The sequence below is a fragment of the Ambystoma mexicanum genome, chromosome 5q (assembly GCF_040938575.1).
Source record: "Ambystoma mexicanum isolate Mex_15411 chromosome 5q, UKY_AmexF1_1, whole genome shotgun sequence".
NCBI classification, from domain to species: domain Eukaryota; kingdom Metazoa; phylum Chordata; class Amphibia; order Caudata; family Ambystomatidae; genus Ambystoma; species Ambystoma mexicanum.
Genome location: NC_090933.1, coordinates 382,562,950 through 382,583,978, shown reverse-complemented (window position 1 = coordinate 382,583,978; position 21,029 = coordinate 382,562,950).

Sequence of the window (21,029 nt, the reverse complement as noted above, 5' to 3'; positions counted from 1 at the left end):
TTTGTTTTCACGTAATCGTTGCACAACTGCCTTAACATGCTCTTGATTAATCTGGGGATCTTTAGAATAAATCAGTATATCATCCAGGTATACGATACCAAAAAGGAACAACATATCCGAGAAGACCCTGTCCATGAATCGTTGAAATACCGCTGGAGCGTTGGCAAGACCGAAGGGCATGACCAAATATTCGAAGTGGCCAAAAGGGGTTCTAAAGACAGTCTTCCATTCATCACCTTCCTTAATTCGAATGAGATGGTAAGCACCGCTAAGGTCGAGCTTGGTGAAAATAAGAGCTCCTCGCATGGCTTCCAAAATATCAGAAATGTATGGTAACGGATAGCATTCCTTGAGGATACATTGGTTAAGACCACGGTAATCCAAACAGGGTCGTAACTCTTTTGTGGGTTTTTTTGGGAACAAAAAACAAGGAGGCACCGGCGGGAGATTTTGAAGGCCGGATAGTTCCATTTGCCAAGTTGGTATCCAGGTAATCACGTAGAGCCCTCTTTTCAGTTTCAAATAATATTAACATTCTCCCAAATGGAATCACGGCGGAGGGCTCAGTTTCTATAACACAGTCCTCAGGTCTGTGGGGTGGAAGAGCTTGAACAATATCTGTTGAAAACACGTCGGAGTATGATTGGTATGATTCCGGTACATGGATAATGTTGGACATGCTTAAGGAGGATGGTTTGTGGTTCTGGGAGTTTGCTGGAAGAATCCGGGACGTGTCCTGACATAGACAGTGGGAGATACAAAACTCTGAGCCATGGAACAAGGAACCTGCTGTCCAATTGATGTGTGGGTTGTGCTTCTGTAACCAGGGCATGCCTAAAACCATGGGATAGCGGGCAGCCTTTTTGATGTGAAATCGTATCCTTTCCTGGTGGTTGTTTATAGACAATTGTAATTCTTTTGTTTGGTGAGTAATGGGGCTTGAAGAAGTGGTTTACCATCAATTCCTTCCACGGGTTGTATCACTTCTTTGAGATCTCTAGGGATGTTATGAGTGGTGGCCCATTCGTGATCAATGAAAATCCCCATGGCACCGCAGTCCACGAGAGCCAGGATGGGAAAAGATTCATTCTCGGTGGATGTCAGGACAGTTTGCAAAATCACTAAAGTATTCTGTCCCGGAGTATTCAAGGAAGGAATGGATGCGGAGCAGGCATCTTTCTCCTGAAGCTGTGCTCCACTTAGGATCGGGAGCTGGCGTTTCCCGAACACCGGGGTGGTGCTATAGGACATTCTCTAACTAGATGTTTGTCAGAGGCACAGTACATGCAGAGTCCCGTATCGATTCTACAGAGACTTTCTTGTGGATGAATTGGACCCCTGAAGGCACCTAGTTACATTGGTTCTGGATCAGGGGTACGTGGAACAGCGCTCTCTTTGGTACTTGGGTATTCAGTAGTTGTCTTTGGGAATGTTTTCACCTTTCTTTTCTCAGCCTTTCTCTCCTGGATCCTAAAATCTATCTGCAAGGAAAGGTCCATAAGGGCCTGGAAGGTTCCTGGACGTGCTACTCTGGCTAGCTCGTCTTTGACTTCATCATTTAACCCCCTTCTGAAGAGAGTAAAACTTGCTTCTTGTGACCAATCTGCTTCCTTAGCTAGCTGCTTGAAGCGAGTCACATAAGTGAGCATATCCTGGCTCCCTTGTTTGAATTCAACAAGTCTTTCTTGTGCACTGTAGACAAGCTCTGGTCGATTGAACATGGCTTTTAGGACATCCACAAATCATTCGTAGTCATCCAAGAGCCGATCTCCCGAATTAACTAAGGGAGTTTGCCAGGTTAAGGCATTGCCCGTTAAGTGTGATATAATGAATTCGACCTTTGCTCGTGGTGTACAAAAATAGTAGGGTTTGAAAGTGAAGTGCACGAAGCATGAATCTAGGAATGACTGCAGGGACCTAGAAGATCCGTCATACTTGTCCACAACACCTCCTACCAGAATGCTTTCTTTGACTGCGGTCTTATCACTAGTGTATGGTGATTATGCCTTGTTTCCATATGCAAAGGGTCTTCAGGGCCTAGCGGTCCCAGATGCACAGGCATCTGTGCAGCTTACAGCTGCATACAGATTACCAAAGTAATTCTCCCACACCTTACCCGGGATTGGCTGGTGCTGCAGCGACAGTTGCATCTCCCCCCCATCGCATCAGTCTTCACAAATTTGCCGTATCTTTAGTGGCCAGGACTGTTAGCATATTTTCTGCATCTTTTTGCAGTAGCAAGGCATGCTGACAGTTCACCCAATTTCTATAGGTTTGCTTCAACTTCACTATCACCATGTACGCATTAAGGACCCATTTTCGAGCTTTTCCAATGTCACCTCTCAACTTCTTCATTCCTGGCACACACCTCCGCACTGAATTTATAAGATAAGTTAATGCGATTGCTGTCCATTGTAAGACTCAAGGATGGAATCAAAGCTACAAGAGTATCCTGTAAATGAGGAGAGAAAGAGAGGGGCACCTGTCAACAAAGAGTCCCCCAAATAAGTCATGATTAATCTTTGCATTGAACCTAGAAGCATACTTGGGTCGCCAAATTACAGCCTAATTTCAGGGATTAATATCAATGGAATCTGAGATCTGATCAGGGAGTTCCACTCTACCAATGCCTCCAAAGCATGCCTTAAGGAGCGAGTCATCACTACCGCTCTTGGAATCAACTCTAAAGCATTTAAAAAAAGGAAAGATATGAGTAGAAACAAATATCAAATCCAAAGCAGATTTGCTACATCCATCTGACCAAGTATAATTGGGAGGGACACCATCTACAATTTTCCCGTTTAAGGGTAAAAGATCTAAGCTGTCAAGACAAGCCTGGAAAAGTATTCCGTCTGTTCGCTGCCAATTCTGAATTAAAAACGCCCATAACCAAAAAACACACATTAGCTAGTAAAGAATACATGTCAAATAAGAATGTTAAAAAGTCTGTCAAGGAAGTCAATACAGGACTAAAATAGATGTTTAAGATGATCAGCACTCTTAATGCTTCTTCAGATGGTCAAACCATGTTATTTTACAACCTAGGATGTCAGGATGGCCTATGCACAAACGTTCAATGTTAGAACTAGGAGACACACGCCACACACTAATTAAGCTGCCATAAGGCCTACCATTTAATCCTTTTCTGGCAGGCTGAGGAGTATCAAGCATAAAGGATTCTTAAATACAAATCAGGTCGGCCTCATTCCAGAATTCCCTATTAGAGTGACGATGGCAGAACCCATCCGTATTCCAAGAGACAAACCTAACTGGATCAATTAAACGACTGCTCCTTGTCAATGGGTTATGTTCATGTAGGGAATTCAAAACATGAGACCAGTCGTACGTCACAACGCGGTTAAGCATCCGAGAAGGATCATCGTTGGACGTATTTGTAAGGGCCAGATTTGCATTTATTGTTAAGGGTTCTCGTGGATTAAGCTCAGGACTGCCATCTCACCCTGCTTTGGGCCCTTTCAAATGTCCTGCGGCCAATCCTCAGACAAGGAGTAGCCCATATTTAACAAACATTGTGCTCTGGCAACAACTAGGTTTGAAATAAGCTTAGAATAAAAACCGATTTTGACCACATCAACATGCCTAAAACCCAGAAAAGAGCTTCTGGCAATATCCTTTGAGGAAAATGATTGTAGGCTTGTTATTTGACCAAACAGTGCTAAGATGTATTGGCGATTTAACAGATAAAGCTCTTTAACCTTAAAAATGCAACTCAGGCATAAGTATCTCAGCTGGCCCTCTGTTCTTGGGGCCACACCTAATGGCGAGACCCCTTAGTTGTTGTCAGTTACCTGCCCCATCACCGGTAATCTAAAGATGGAGCCCCCATGTGGACCCTTAGTGAATCTAGTTCACCCTTTAGGCAAACCTCCAAACCCAGATGGCTGTAATAAGGACTTTCCCCATTTTTTTCCATTGTCAGGAATTTGGGAGCTCCCACAGACAATGGCTGGGCATTCATCCTTGCTGGCTCAAAGGGTGGGGCAGTAGGCTGCAATTTCATCAATCCAGGGTTCATGGACACATGGGTAACAGACACCTTTGGCCTATCCCCACCTACTATAGTAGCTTGTATTAAGGACCCAGTCTCCTCTGGCGAAAAGGCCTGGAGGACCTCCTCATAAGATTCAATTGAGTATCTAGAAAGAGAGGAAACATTCAACCCTTGAGCGGCCACTTCTACCATTTTAGGTTTGGTGTATGCCATGATCAGCGATGTTTTATTTGCCTTGCGTTCAATAGTACAAGGAGCACAGGCCGCCTCCTGAGTGAGGGAATGAGCCTTGCCTTTCTTGGGGTTAAAAAATGTAATGTATCTATACATATCAATACAATTGTAACACATGGGACAATTAAATACTCTGTGCACACAAAGAACATTTCCTCATTAATAGCAGGCAAACATACCACATCAGTAATCATCGCCTTAGGACAGTACACTTAACAAACAAATAATATTGTAACAAGTGGGAACAAACATCACCACCCACAACTCTAATAAAAATGTCAACTCTAATAAAAATGTCAACACATTGTGTTTCGCCCACACTAGAGATGATTCATGGAACTCTCACTACTAACAATGGCCTTCATCAGGCTGAGCACTTTCAAAGGAGCCAGTGCAGTGATACACCCATTTGGTAATTCAACTTCTGCGTGCTGCTGCATGACAATTCCATATCGATCTACATCTTAGCGAACATTTTGTTTTTCAAAAAGCATAACTAGCCTGTCTTCATGTTAAGTGTTCAGCTGATGCACCATTATATAATTTTCAATGTGGCATCAGGTCCAGCCAGCCATGCGTCATGGTCGGGTGGAATATTGCTACTGCCTCAGTGTTTCCTACTTAGTCAATATGTGAGATCCCAGGCATCACCAAACATTGGTGCAGACAGTCTGGGTGTATTTTCCTACTGTTTAATGGCATTATTTTACTGGCATCAAGGGTGTAGCCAACATGATGAGTGTTCTTAAGTGGCCATACTGGCCTATATTGCAACAGCTAGTCTAGACACATTTTCTTATTCTGCAATGGCATTATTTACTGATATCAAAGATAAAGCGGACATGATAAGTGTTTTTGTGTGTCCATACTGTCCTACTTTGGTGCAGTCAGTCTGGTCATGTATGGGCAAACCCAGCATGACATTGCTTTTTTTATAATGCCATATATTGTGGACAAAGGCTTAATTAAAATGTGTTGGAAAATGCTCCTGTGAACAATTGGCGACTTGCATCTCGTGATTGTTTTATGTATTACTAAACAAAACCAATGGCAACCTCAGCAGCATTTTACTCAGTTTTTCAAGGAGAGTTGGCTGGAAAATGCACCATTTAGACAAGTATTTTCAAATGTTCGCTGGGGGAGCACCCTCACCTGTAGCCTCCTTATTTTATTAAGCTTCCTTGCCAGCCTGCTCCTGTATATTCGTGGGAACCATGTATGCCAATTAAAACAATCCTTAGTCTCCATTGCCCTGTCGAGAGAGGGCCATGCTGAAACAGACGTGTATATGCTTTCAAATGCAGAAGGAACTACCTTTGCACAGATTGGACACTTTCTGTTTTTTTTATTGTATTAGTTTACAAAAACGTATACAAAATCAGCAACAATGTGTAATTACTTACAATGACGAAAGAAAAAAAAGGAAGATTAGTATCCAAATTCCAAAATCATAAATATAAATGCAACAATTCATTCCTGACCATTTATCAATACAAAAATACCTATAAACCTAAAATGCATCTATTATATGTAACATTTTCAAAAACGTTATCGTATCACAGTATTTCTTCCGCTATAAATCCATATTCAAAAACTCACCATGGTTCAATCAGTCAATTTCATTTATAACATTTTTTTAAAGGTTTTGCTCTAAGGTTGTGTGTCCAAACATTCTATAACAATATGTTTGAGAGTCTGAACACTAGGGTCACAAAATCTACACTTGATATCTGTACATATCTTGCTAATATACCCAATCTCCTTAGTGTGGATCAAGTTAAGTCTGAATCTTAAAAACATTCTCAGATAACTCCCATCCAGACACTTTTCTAAATAGAGCGGAATAATACCACAACACTTATTTTCATTTGCTAAATCTCTGTACAATTTGCAACCCTTTCTTTTATCACAGATCTAAATCCAGTCACACTCATAGGGCTTCTTTTTAACCATATTAGGGTTCTCAATTAGGTTTTCCTTACTTAAACTTATGGGGTTTTAAGGTACTCTTGTATTTCTCTTTTAAGTATCTCGAACATCCGGGATCAGGTTTCATTACCTGTTGTAATAACTCACAACATACTGTATTTTCCCTTGCCATGATTATTCTCCTAAGAAGGGCAATGGCCTTCCAAGTGTATATTACCTACATCGAGTGCGGCCCCATTTCATATTTTAAAATCACTGAGGGAACACAGTTAGGCAGAGATTGTTCTTTACACCGAATCTTCCCCTCCAGCACCTCAAAATTAAACTTTTCAGTTGCATAAAGAGAGATTTTAGTAAATGAAGATTGCCACTTTAGGGTATGTCATCTACATGTTTCCTGGCATACCACGCTAACAGGACCAGTAACATGCCATGTAGAGCCGAAGGGGCTGTGCACATCTCAGTCAGCATCTGGTACAAAGAGGTCACTGATAGATTGCTCAAAGAGTGAACTGGAGCAGTTATTAAAGGAGAAAAATAGACAACCTTTTTTTCACGACAGGCTGTCGAGACGGTCGATCACTGTGTTGAATATCCTCGACCGAATAATTCCTAATGTTGTATATTTGCCGGGTTGCCAGGAACCCTAATGCTCAGAATTTACAGTAAAGGAGCAAGAGACATTTGGAAGGACCAAAAGACTCCACCAGGAAGAGAGGGGAGGGCAACAAGGCAAACCCCCTGAAGATAATTAGTTGGAATATAGCTGGGGTAAGGAACAGAGCTGCGGATGTGGACTGGGTGCAGTGGCTAGGCTCTTTTTCGACATCATCTCCTTGCAATAAATGTGGTTAGAGAACTCCATGTTGCTTATGGACCTTTTCCTGGCATTTGGCATTTTTGTAGTGGATGCGCGTAAATCTCAGAAAGGGAGATAGAGAAGGTGCCTCACTATGTTGGTGCACTCATCGCTACCAGGGCTGTCTGTAAAATGCATCCAGGCAGATGACCTTGTAATGCGCATTGGTATATGCAGTATGGCTCAAAGAGATAGGCAGATCCTCTCTATTTTTAACATATATATTCCCCCTAAAGCCTGGGAATTTAGTAGCTTGAGGGATGGATGGCCCCTGAGAACATCTATTGAATTAGCTCTGTAGGGCAGTCTGTTGTTATTGGGAGATCTCAATGCCAAATTAGGGACTAACCTGGTAGATGGAGCTGATGAAACCTCAGTAGATCCTGAGAAGGAAGTTGAATAATATAGCAACTAGTGTACTCTCATTTACTAGTCGAATTAAACGGTCGTTGCAAGCAGGATATATCCACGAAATCCAGTTTTAAGCTTGGTGGTAGGAAATCGATCATTGATTATGCCATAGTGGAAGTACTCTCTTTTAATAAAGTGAAATAATTTAAGCAGGTGGGAGAGTGATTAGAATCCTACGACAGTCCTACGGCAAATAAATGATGCACAGCGGATAGGTCTGAATCAACAGCCTGGGTAAATTACGATCGAATGTACAAAGAACTTTGGGAGGAAAAAATGGATGTCGCTTATGCAAGACCCAGAGATACAAAGGTTAAGGACTACAATATGCAATGATAAGTATTATAGAAGTGCTATTTTATATCCTGAAAGCATGATGGGATATATCTGTGATAAATTAGTTGTCTCCCGGGTTAGGTGTACATTAGGGGGAAAATATTGAAAGAAGGCAGGGGATGCCCTGCGGTTTGATGTAGAGTAGAGATATGCAAAATGGAGGTTGAACCAGGCTATATGGGGAGGCATTACGCAGGATAAGATTCTCCAGAAAGAAAAATGTGCCTATAAAAAATTACTAAAAGAGAAGGAACATCAGTTTATTAAAGAACAGTGGGATTTCCTAAACAGGGTGGTCCAAGAAAATAAGACTACAATGTTCTGGAGATTAGCAAAGGGATTCACTGGAATTGAGAAGGGGGATATATGTTCTATTCACCCCAGACAAGTGGATCACACATTTGAAAGGAGTGTTAAATAATGCAGCAAGTGATAAAAGAGCAACTAAAATTGGAGAGTAAACGTATGCAGAGAAATTAATCTTTACCCAAGAGGAAATAAAGACACATATCTTGTATAAAAACAGGCAAAGCCGCAGGACCTGATGGGCTAAGACCAGAGAGTTGTGTCTTGATGACATAGTGGTGGCTGCTTGTCTTAACTCGGGTTTTTAATGCAGTAGCGGCTACCTGGAAATGCCCAAAGTCATTGGCCCTCATTAGGACTCTGGCGTTAAGGGGTTAACAGTGCCGTAAAAGGCTGCGGCGCAGTTAACCCCTTAATGCCTTACTACGAGGTCCCTTTGCGGCTCCCGACCTGAACGGCTGGTCTGGAGCAGCCGTTAAAGTAGGGACCCGCAAAGGGACCTTGATGGCTATCACAGTACCGCAATTTTGGGCAAAGTAATTGCCGCCTTCCCCATTCCCATTGAGCCCTATGGGACAAAAATGGGAATGGGGAAGGGCCATGGAGAAAGGGGGAATTACCGCTCCGTCAACCATGGAATGGGTTGGTAATTCCCCCTTTCCCCACGGCGGACTCTGGCATGGATCATGGTGCTAATAGCACCATGGTTTAGCGCCCGAGTCCTAATGAGGGCCATTGAATTAAAGCTTACTAGTACCAATTTTCAAAACATTTAAAATAACGTACCCCCCACTGCTATTGCCTGATTTCCCTTCTTGACATCTCAAGTAAAGTGTTTTCAGGGTGTCTGGCATCTCGTTTACAGATTTGGGCATTGAATAACTGAAAAGTGACACATAGGGCCTCATTACACGGTAGACAGTATGGGTTTATTGGTACTGGTAAGGGCACCGGTACCGGTAAACCTTACTATGAGGTCCCTTTACGGGACCCGACCTTAACGGCTGGTGTAGACCAGCCGTTAAAGTTGGGACCCCCATAGGGACCTTGGTGCTAATTACGGTACCGCAATTTGCGGTACCGTAATTAGCTCTTTCCCCATTCCCATTGAGCCCTATGGGGACAAAAAGGGAATGGGGAAGGGCCATGGAGAAAGGGGGAATTACCACCCCGCCAACCTTGGAATGGGGTGGTAATTCCCCTTTTCTCCGTGGTGGAACCGGTATGGTACCGCGGCAACCAAGGTGCTAATAGCACCATGGTTTACTGCATTCTGTGTAATGAGGCCCATAATCAAGCAGGGTTCAGGAAGGGTTTCTTGGCACTGGATCAATGCTTTGTATTACAAACTATTAATGAGAAATATACGAAGGTGAGAAGTGGGAAAGGGAATGTAGCCTTCCTGGATTTAACTAAAGCATTTGATTCAATCGATAGAAAATTATTATGGACAGAGCTGGTGTGCCCTGCAATCTGATTCAGATGATACAGCTGGTTCATGCTGCTACCTCAACAGCGATCTGCTGCGCAGGGGCAAACAAATATTCAAGGAATATTAGCATAAATAAAGTTATCAGACAGGGGTGTACATTAGCTTCGCTTTTATTCTCCCTGTTCTTTTATGGTTTCAATCCACACAACTCTAATGCTAAAGTTATGTTGGCAAAATTATATGGGGTCCAATATAGTGCCCTGCTATATACCGATGACACAGCATTGGTAAATGTTTTCAGAAGGGGGCTACAGCAGAGTTTGTTGTATGCAGATAGTTTTCTTAAAAAGCACAACTTGATACTAAACCTCCAAAAAACAAAGAGTGCAGAATTTGGAAGAGGCAAATCTAGGGGTAGGTGGCGCATCAACCAAGAAAATAAGCAAGTGGTATCTGCATACATATATCTGGGGGTTTTGTTCTCGGAGGAAGGCCGATGGTCTGCTTTGGTGACCTTGGCAGCCAAGCGGATGGAAGCAAGTCAGAGAGGACGCCAGAGATGTTATTATTTGTATGAGGGAGAAAAGGTTGGATAAGTCCATTGAGTGTTGAATCAAAAGATAATTATGGCTATGCTATATGGAAGCGAGTTATGGGGTTTTGTCCAATGCTCAAAATTAGAGGTTGTGCAAAATGCTTCCTTAAGAAAGCTGGCATGGTTATCTCCAGCAACATCTGGGGATGCTCTGCGAGCTCGTGGTCCCTAGTATGAGATACCAGGCCTGCATCCGTTTCATTGAGTTGTATCTGAAAATGCACTTTGAAGACTCTATGAACCCCAATATTAAGAATGCCCTAGTGAAAATGTGGAGTTCCTCGCTAAAGGGGAAATATCCATGGCTTTTTGAGGGGCCGGACGTGCTGGAAAAATGGGGTCTGAGGAATACAGAACACCTGCGTAGATTGTCTAAAGGGCAAAGGAACAGGCTGGTTTTAGACTGTGCGGGGGAAAAAGAGGAATGCAACAATACTCGGGAGTGTTTGCGAAGGCTTTGGTCGATGAACCTGTACAGGGAGAGTTGTGATGTAGCGGCTTCCCGAAATTGTATTACTAAGATGAATTCCCGTGAGTGCAGGAGACCTTTCTTAATGATCAGGTTAAATGTTTTACCGGTGCGTAGCAGAACCCCTTCGCTAGGAATGCATAAGAAATGTCCATGCAGGATGCGAATGCCCGGGGATCTTGCTCCTTTTATGTCTGTATGTACATTTTATAGAGGGTTAAAAAGAAATTGGTTAAGACCACATTTTTAAAAAAAACAATATTAGACGTTGTAAGGAGGCGATATTTTTAATGATTCATTCAACAGATGAAGATTTTATGTTTGATATCCATTGGTGTGTGAATGAATCCTTGGGGAGGTAAAGATATATGTGTTGGTAAGACTGCCTTTTTCTTTGTTGTTTTTCTTAGGTGCATAGTTGTGTTATGTATTTAGATGCATTTATGATGTATTTAATGGTGTTAACTGAATAACCCATAATTGACTGGGAAACTTTTCAGATGCAGGGTTGATCTACAGGCCATATACCAATGAGGGCACAACCTTGGCACAATACAACTTTATTAAGGAACTAAAGTATACCTATAGTATTTCTGGGCAACACATTGCATTTGTGTACCAAGTTGCACCCCCCTTCATATGTAACCTGCTATGATGGGCAGCACAATGTGATGTGTTCATTAAAATAAAACCTAGCTCTTTTTATTTCTGGACCATTCAAGTATTGAATCTCCTAACTTCCAACAGTAGCCCCACCTTTATTTGTATTGTTGTTGAAACATATTTTATTGGTCTTTTTTTTAAAGTAATGTTCCATTCATTTTTAAAATGGAGACCTCTCATTGAGGCACTTCAGTCCACGCTGTGTGTGGTCTAGTAGGATAGTAACATCATCAATGTAGCTAAGCCAAGTTATTTTCCCCAGCTATATACGGGGAAGCAAAAGCCAGTGTGTCCAGGCATTCAGCCAGGTCAGAGGTATATAAATTAAACAAGCAGAGGCCAAAAGCCAACCCTGACTGAGCCCCCCAAAGCCCCGCCCTCATAAAAATATCTTTTGACAAAGTTCCCTTCATCCCGAGCCTCACTCTTAAAGTGGCCATGTCATGTAAATGGATCCAAATATTCAGTAGTTCGTCCGTAGACCCCATGATTGCAACTTGGACCATAAACATGGTCCACTGACCATGTCAAATGCCTGTGAAAACCCCACACAGGCCACATAAAGAGGACGAGCGTCTTGATCGTAGGTTCTTGTGGGAAGAGCTGACTATAAGTCTGTTTACACTGCTTGTGCACAGTGTTCAGTGCTCAGTCAGCTGTCAGGCTGTGGAAAGGCTGGCTATTTTTGTTGCTCCTGCTACGCTATAAGAAAGCCATATTGGAAGCTCCTCCTACTTCCCTTTGTTGGACTAGCATGCGCACAGCGTGCGCGCACAGTGTCGAGTGCTTAGTTGAGTACTGTCATGCTGCCGGGCTGCAGACGCCGGACACAGGCAAGCTACAAAGTACCTCTTCTTGCTATAGAGTAATTAAACTCAGTCAAAAAGTGGTGCCTCTTTTGCCTTTTTTGATTGACATTTCATAATGCAAAATAAAGTGAAGAACAAAGGTTAGGTAACAAAATACAACTTGAGAAAAGGAAAATCAAATCTCACACGACTTCCGACCGACGAGATTGGAAGTTCTTGCATTATGCAAATATCGGCTACAGCTAAGCAAACGGACAGTAAAATCACTGAGTTTTTTCAGTAGAAGCCCCAGGGCTAAAAAGGAAAGTGCTGCTGACCCTTGTGGGGTGTTGAACGGGGGCTATGGTCACGGTAAATAGCACAGACAGGCAAAACCAGAAGGACATCTCGGATTTGGATGGAGTTGATAGCAACTCCCTCCTAGATCTCTTCTACTTATTACAGCAGAGCATTGCCCTGGCCGGAGAAAGCCTAGAAGGGGAGTCGGATCAACTCTTGACCTCGCCTCCAATTAGTGCTGAGGGAAGGGATTTGTCGGTGTCTCCAATTGTAGCCATACACTGTGAGTCAGAACAATCTTTTAATTACGACAAAGCTGAAAACAAGAGTGTGGCTTCTCAAGGGGACCTGCAATCCTTTGTGATAACAACACAATTCGCGCTGAAAATCCTACTATAATGTAGTGGGAAAAAACATGATACTTTACTCACGGCAGCCGCAAACTGATATGCTAGAGTGGTAAAGGAACAAGCCTTGGCGGTGACTGGGGAATCGACGGCAAAGGTTCCAGTGAGACATGGCAAGTGCCAGGCAGTACGACGTCCTCATGAAATGAGCAAGCGTTGATCCAGGAAGATATTGTAATTGACAGAGGAGAAATGATCACTCAGAATGAATATAGTCTGCCACTATCAAGAACAGAAAGAAAAAAGGGGGGCTGGGCTGTGAGCGCTTAAACAATTTGTAGCACTATCATCCATACGCGATAGGAAGAAAGTGACCCGGGCAAGGAAATGGCAATCAAATCAGGTGCAGACTTTCACGAGACGGCTGCTTAATGAAGAAAGTGCACTAGGGATGGCATGTGAGTTACCCGACAAGGAGGCTAGCGGCACTAAAGCGATTGCCACTGTAATAGATTTTAAATCTGCTAACAACAGGTCCTCTACTCCAGAAAAGAGGGGATCTGGTGAGATGGCTCGATTGGACAGTGAGAACTTGTGCTCGGTGCAGTCCGATAAAGGACCAAACACCTCTAACATCATAACAATTAAACACCTTTACCAGAACCAGAGGGGAAAGTGGGCCAACCGTGTAATCTTTATGAACGTTCTTAATCAAATTCTGCAACTGCGAGTGTTGGTTACAGAAGATTTCGAATTTGTAGTGCCGTTATCAAGTATTAATTGAAATGTCTCCAGAATTCATTGCTGGGATGCTGCAACAGTCTCACTGTTGCACTCACATATTCTCGGGATACAAGCTAGTGGTATAGAGCTTGATGCTGATCGTGATCAAGTAGATCCTGCCCTCCCTGAGGAAGTGATTGGAGGTGCAAGAGGTGTCTTGTCAACTCCACTTGGGTCAGCATGTGAGGGTGAGATAACTCTTCCAGGGGAGCAGCGAATGCTTCAATGGTTGGCAGAATGCCTTGCCTCTCTCCCGGTCGCCCAATGATGAACCATCTTGATTATGAATTGGAAGACCCAGGGTTTTTCGCATTTATTGGGGTCTGCTGATGCTGCAGAGCTAGTGGCCTCTAATCACATTTATATTTTGCAGGAAACCTGATGAGTGTTAATTTATTAGTTGAAGGTTATGCCTGTGTTCACTCCATGGCAAAGAAAGGGGATAGAGGTAGGCCATATGGTGGTCTGGTTATTGTGGTGAAACAATCCTTAGAAGCTCCTAAAATCAGTGACCTCTCTTGCTCTGATTCCTTGTTGGCAGTTGAAGTGGATGATATCGATCCGAGGCCAAACAGCAGAACTCTCATAGTGAACATCTATAACCCACCGTGGCGGGGGGGGGGGGAGGGGGCACTCTAAGTGGCACACTACAAGAAGCGTTAATTGAATTGCTGAGTGAATGGTCACATGGAGACCCAGATGAACTTATCATTCTGGGTGGCGACTTGTAGACGTATGCACTGTTGAAATACTGGCTATCGTACATTTGGGTGCTAGGAGTTGTATGTTGCAAGATGAGCCCTGCAGGGAAGGGAATCAGAGGACGAAATTGTTGGGAGAGTGTGATCTCACCATGTTAAATGGACGAACTGAGGGAGACTGCCTGGTAATTATACCTGGACATTGGGGAATAGAAGAGCTACACTTCGTTATTTTCTCACCAGCTCCCTGCTGCTGTCAGAGGTTGCAAGTATGAACACAAAGAGATAGGGGGGGCACTGCTAAATGTAGTGTTTCGGCATAGGCTCAGAATGTAGCAAGTTTCTGATGATTAGTAATATGCACTTCTGGTGCTGGTGGGTATAGTCCCCGGGCCTTTGGAGAGTTAAAACAACTTATGTACAAAGTATCCTGTTGTTGCCAACAGGTAACCCACGTGCACTCTAGTTGGACAAGTGAGCCTTTCTAATATAGTAATCCATTTGTTTAAATACATGTTTAAGCTTTCATTCTTATAAAGGATGATTTCATTTAACGTACCTGCATGAAAAATATAAAGGGACTTTCCCCAACTAGAGTGCATGTGGGCTACATGTTGGCAACAACAGGCTCACTTTGTACAAAGGTTGCAAGTATGTACATAAATGAAAATACCTTTAGCGACCATGCTACGGCTACATTACAGTATTCCATAGATAGCAAAGGTTCAAAAGGCTCGAGGGGGGACTGTATTGAAGTTAACCATGCTCAGTACAACATCAAATGGTGAGACAGTAATCTTTTTAGGGCACGAGAATCAATTGTGAGGGATGCTGAATTTCTGCTTGCAGACATTGATGAAATGACTAGTGGAGAGACTGAACAATGTATCTCGAAATTCACAAATGTAAATGGTTACTTCACAGCTCCACAAATAGTGCGCAAGGGTAAATTTGAAAGGAAATATTATTGTATCATCCGAGACAAGAAACGCGAAATGCGACAGGAGATGCGTAGGGTTAAAAGAGGTAGTGCAATAAGGATGCCAGAATAGCTACGATAAAAAGATTATGACTAACTAAGGGAATTATGTCCGCTGGTGGAAGAGCACGTGTAATACGGAACAATGGCAACGACTGGTCAGAATGTTGACCCTTGGCAATGGTTGGGACATAGGGAACGTATTGGTAGAGACAAAGGGGTCAAATACCCGACAGATAATAAACCCTATTAATGAGTCGCAATGGATGAAGTATTTGGGGAAGACCAAGGGAGAAGTACAAAAGAATTTGACAAACAGGTCCAGCAGGTATACAAATAAAACTGACCTTAACATGGGCAAAAAGGACATTGAGTATAAAATAAGAAGATTGAAATCATCCAGAATACCTGGTCCAAATGGTCTGTCCAACATGGTTCTAAAGCAGGATTCGGGATTGTGGGCAAGAATTCTGGGTGAGTTGCTCGACAAAGTTTTGGAAAGTGGACCCATACCTCAATCTCACTCCTGGCAGACAGCCATTTTGATGCCAGTGTATAAGAAAGGAGATATACTGGACCCAGGGAGTTATATGCTCTTATCGAGGTTGAACATCACGGGAAAGATCTTCGCATTCTTCATCCTGCAGAAAATGCAGAGTTGGGTATCACAGTCTGGTATCTTGGATAGATTCCAGACAGGGTTTAGAGTGGGGTGTTGAATGGTAATCAACCTAAGGGTAATGGACATGCTCATTGAAAGAACCAGTAGTAAAGACAGTGCAGGCCTACATGGAATGTTTATAGATCTTAAGGCAGCTTTTGATTCGGTATCTGCAGAAATGACAGAATGCAAAAAAACGAGGTAGCAATGACTGGGGATTTTTGATTGAATTTGGTAGGGATTTTTGTATATTTTAAGTAAATAATAGACGGGGGAAGGGTAAGGGTATTAGTTAAGGTAAGGGGGTGATGGGGGTAGTGCGGGGGTCTCTGCCCTGCATTATTTTAAAAAATGCTAAACGCAAAAAGTTACTTTTGTTTTTCGATCAAAAATATTAAGTCATTTCTCCTTTCATATTTTTTCTTTTCTGTTATTTCATGGACAACCTTTGATTCAATCAATAGAGACAGATTATGGCACAAGCTGGAACTCTTGGGCTGCCCTGAGTGCATCCTTTATTTTGTGAGGTTGTTCCATGATGATAACGTGGTGCAGGTGAGACTGAACGGTTAGGGGGCCTGATCAGCCCTGTTGGGGTAAGTTGTGGATTGAAGAAGGGCTGTGTCATGGCTCCTTTGCTTTTCAACCTCTTCCTGGCAGATCTTTTTGGTGTTCTGGGTGAGGCTGGTGGTTGTCCGAGGATCGATGGTAAGGTCTGTTCTGTGTTGGCCTATGCAGATGATTTGGTAGTTCTGAATCATACCTTTTCGGGATTGAAACAGGTCGCTGAAGCATCATGGTCTTATGTAAAACTAAACGAGCTGACTTTAATATGTTTTGGAAAAAAGGGTACAGCAAGACCGCTCCTGAGCATCATTGGCGATACAATCGAATAGACAAAGCAATATAAATACCTGGGAATAACAATTGAATCTTTGAAGGGCCGTACTGAATGCATTCGAGATTGCACTAGGATGGCCTTGCAGCTGACTATGTTAATATGGCAACATGTGAAGAGCACAGGTGGGTTTTCCCTGATGGGGGCTAGGACGCTGTAGTGCCAATGCTTTATTCCGCTGCGACATACGGGTTGGAAGCCATAACTATGAGTGACTGGGAATGGTTCAAAAGAATTGAAAGCAGAGGCGTTGCTAGGGGGGGGCAAGGGGGCTATAGCCCCTAGTCTTTTGATTGTATCCCCGGATAGAATCTCAGGAGCTAAAGCCAAAAGGCTAGCTGGCCCCCAGTCCCGACAGTTCTGACATCAGCGTAGCCCCGGGTCTTTTCCAGATCTAGCAACACCCTGATTGAAAGCATGGATTGGAAAAAGATACTAGGCCTCTCAGTCTGTGTACCCATAGAAATAATTAGATAGGAACTGGGGCTGATTTCACTCGGCTATTGTGCGTACTTCAAAGGGGTATTATTTGAAATTAAGGCCAGGCCTTCCCAAAAAGAACACCCTATGTTTTCCTTAGGGAAAGGGATGGAGACTAGGACAAGGGTGGCCTACGTGATGCAAGTCCAACAAGTAATTGATGATGTTAGTTGGAATCCTGATTGGAAGGAGAATCATTATTCATTAAAAAGGGAAATTACAACAACATTGAACTGTGGGATTGGGGCTGCAATTTTGACCACTTTAGTGGGTTAAAGTCATATGGGTTAGAAATGTACAAGATCTCTATGTTTAACCACAGGCCGACCTTGTCTTGTCTCCATCAAAGGAACCTAGAAGATTTGTATTGTTACTGCGGCTGAACCGTTTGCCAATTCTGGCAGTGCTTGGCCCTATGTTGAAGGTTCCCGTCTCTGAAAGATCCTGTAGAATTTGCAAGATAAAGGTGCAAGTTGAGACAGCTAACCATGTCTTGACGGAATGCCCCGAGTTAGGACCTTTGTACTTCAGATATCTGAGGCCCCAATTGCATACCCTTGATACTATTGAGAACTCAGACTTTTGGACACGATGCTGAAACCCTCCCTCAAAATCACTGCAAATGGCATTTGTAGAGTTTGTTTGGAAGCCTCATTGATGCTCGATATAGTTGGAGTCAACGAGGGGAACCAGGAAAAGTGAAATGACAGGAAAAGTGAAATGATCAAACGTGAAATGAGTTGTACCGTGGAGCAGAGAGTTATGGGAAAATGTCAAATGTATAAATGTACATTGTAAATTATTGAAAGTGGCGCTTTTCTCCATTAAATGTTGGTATAGCTGCATCGCCGACATCGGGTTATTTAAATGAACTAGGATATGCCATTTCATGGGTGTGGCTAGATCTGGAAGAGATCAGGGGCTACGTTAATGTTGGGGCTGCTGGGACTCGGGGCTAGCTAGTCTTTTTGGTTGAAGCCCCTGAGCTTCTATCTGGGGATACAAACAAAAGACCAGGCGCTATATCCCCCTCGGCCCCTACCCCACCCCCTCAGCAACGCCTCTGTGTTATTTTATTCGTTTACAGGAATTGTCAATATATGGCGATTTGTTTTGTATTGTTTGTTTTTAAATGTGAAAAGTTTGAATTAACTGCAACACATTGATTGATTTAAAAAAAAAAGTCTGTTTAACCCAGTACCTAAGCCCTTCTTAAATTCCGTCTGGAATTTGGAGAGGACCACTCTTCCAATTCTTGTAATATTTGTGTAGCAAAGGTTTTACTGTCTACGTCCAACAGATCCATCGGCCTTTAATTAGCGAGATCCGTTGGTCCCCTTCTTTCAAGATAGGGATGATGATATGAGAGGGTCTCCATCGACATGACTGGCCACTTTCAGAGTCCAGATTACTGACACACGAACATTGTGTGATGAAAAAGCCGGTGGAAATTTGACACTGAATTAAAATAAATCCAAGCTTATTTTCACTCCGTTTCCATTACAGCGAAACTCGTTCCGGTCAATGATATGTTTTTGTGCTTATTTCTGGCAATTGTAGACCAAAAATAAGCTGAAGTTCCCTTCCCCTAGAATCTCATACTGGAACGTGCGTACTTGTCTTAATAAAAACGGTTACCATTCCTTTTGCCACTGGGTGGCGCTGTGCACCAGTACTAAACGCTCTGGCGCAGGACCTTCAAGGTTGGCGTCAGTGCGTAGGTGGGCGCGTGTGTAATTTATTAGGAATACGGCTCTGATATTTTATTCATCATGTGTGAGCTTCTGCAAAAACGCCCAAAGTGCTGATTTTCTAGACATACAAAGGGGGTCTGGACCACGTCATCGGAGTCTTGGCTTTATTCGATTCGGGCACACATTCAATTCCACGCAGAATAAGGACACGGCGCAAGGTTGCTGAAAGTTTTAAAAACCCAGATTGCAGAAAGAAACGCCCGTCCGTGTTCTAGACGCTGGGCGCTGCGATGTTTCTTGGGTTCTGGCGCTGTATGCACGCGGTTGGGAACTTAAAAAAGAGCCTTTGCCAAGTGGTAAACTTTAAGGAGTCGCGAAAGGCGCGTGGTCACACGCTGACGCTCCCCGCTTCTTTTAACCGTCCCGATAGCTCGGCGAGTTAAGCACTCCCTCCTGAAATGTGTGTTCACGCCGCTATGGGTCACATATTCAAATCCTCGCACGGCCTTTCATCTGTCCTCCAAGTAAACGTTGATACTCGCTGAAAGGGGTTAGGGTGGCTCTTTGTAGCCAGATAACGCAAGGTGTTGAGGGAAAAAGCCCCACAATAGTTCAGAGAAAGTCGTCAACGGTACTATACATCTGTTTTCTCCCTGAAAGAATCTATGTGGGGTACGCTGTGACTTTTTAACTCTCACTCACATGGTAAGGCTGGGCAAACTGAATGGGCGGGAAGGGTGTCAAGATGCAGCAGTTGTTTATGGTGGGGTGCAGGGAGGGGCCTCAGCTATGTTGGTGGCGAGAGCGAGGGCTCAAAGTGTTGGTTTCTGAGTACATTTTCCGAGGCTGGTTCTCAGAAACGGCCCCTCTTTTCTTTACACAGACTGGAGCGGAAGAGGCGTCTTACTGAAAAGTGGTTCGGAAAACCTCTCGGGTGGTCTGGGCACGTCACTCTCCTAGCACCACGTCAGTTTCAGGAAAATAATGCGGGCGCGATGGCGAGTTCCCAACATCGGAAATCCCCAGGGCGTCCGTTTCCCAATCGAGACTCCTCCCCTGCGCAACAGGTTCCCTCTAGCTCTCTACTCCTCCCCCTCGACGCCACCGCGTCCCAATTAACAGCAAACATGCTGACAGCGATTCACGAACGTCAAGCCATGGCTTCCTTTGAAATTATTGACAGTAAATGTAATTGAATAAATTGCAGAAAAATGCCAGAAGATAGTCAGATCACGCCAAAAGAATACATGACCCTCCCATCCCCACAGCACACACGGGCCTCCATTCTGGGGACACGCGTGTTATGCGCTTCCATTCGGTGATGCACCTCGAAAAAGATTTGTTTTCAGGCACATTGAGTCTTTTGCGTTCCCGCTTCACAGAGTAAATGTAGTGAACAGCCCCCCCAATATATGGAATCACACTAAATCCGTGTTTGTGGTGTACATACTGACAATGAATATGTTAATGGGGAAAATGCGTGATCGATAATGGAAAAGAGCCTCGGTGATTCAGCACCACTAACTCTGGTGAGGTTTCTTCATTCAAAACTGTGTTTTTCGTAGGCTGATCAACGCAGCATTCACCCCGAAAGATCAGCGACCTACACTCCTTACTCCATCTAATTAGAACAATCCCCAAAATCCCAACGCTCCAGGGAGCAATAAGCACCAGATAATTAGACATGCAAACTGTCAACTGTCACTCTCTTCCTTTCAACTAGACAGCGAATACCCGTTTCCCCCTCCTCGAGCACACAGATTAAGTCAGGTCGTGTTTCAGCACCAGGCTCTGGACAGCTCCCTGCAGACAGAGGCGCTCTGCCTGCGGGCGCGCCAGTGCAGGCCGTCTCCGCCTAACTGCTGTCCACAGTCACCACCTTCCTTGCTAAAGCAGTGTCTCCCTCTAGCACACAAAGTAAGGCAGGTCGTGTTTCAGCACCAGGCTCTGGACAGCTCCGTGCAGACAGAGGAGCTCTGCCTACGACGCCCTAGCACAGGCTTCTCCGCCTAACTGTACATAGTCACCCACTTCAGCACCAGGCTCTGGACAGCTCCCTGCAGACAGTGGCGCTCTGCCTATGGGCGCACCAGCGCAGGGCGTCTCCGCCTAACTGTCCACAGCCACCCACTTCCTTGCTAAAGCAGTGTCT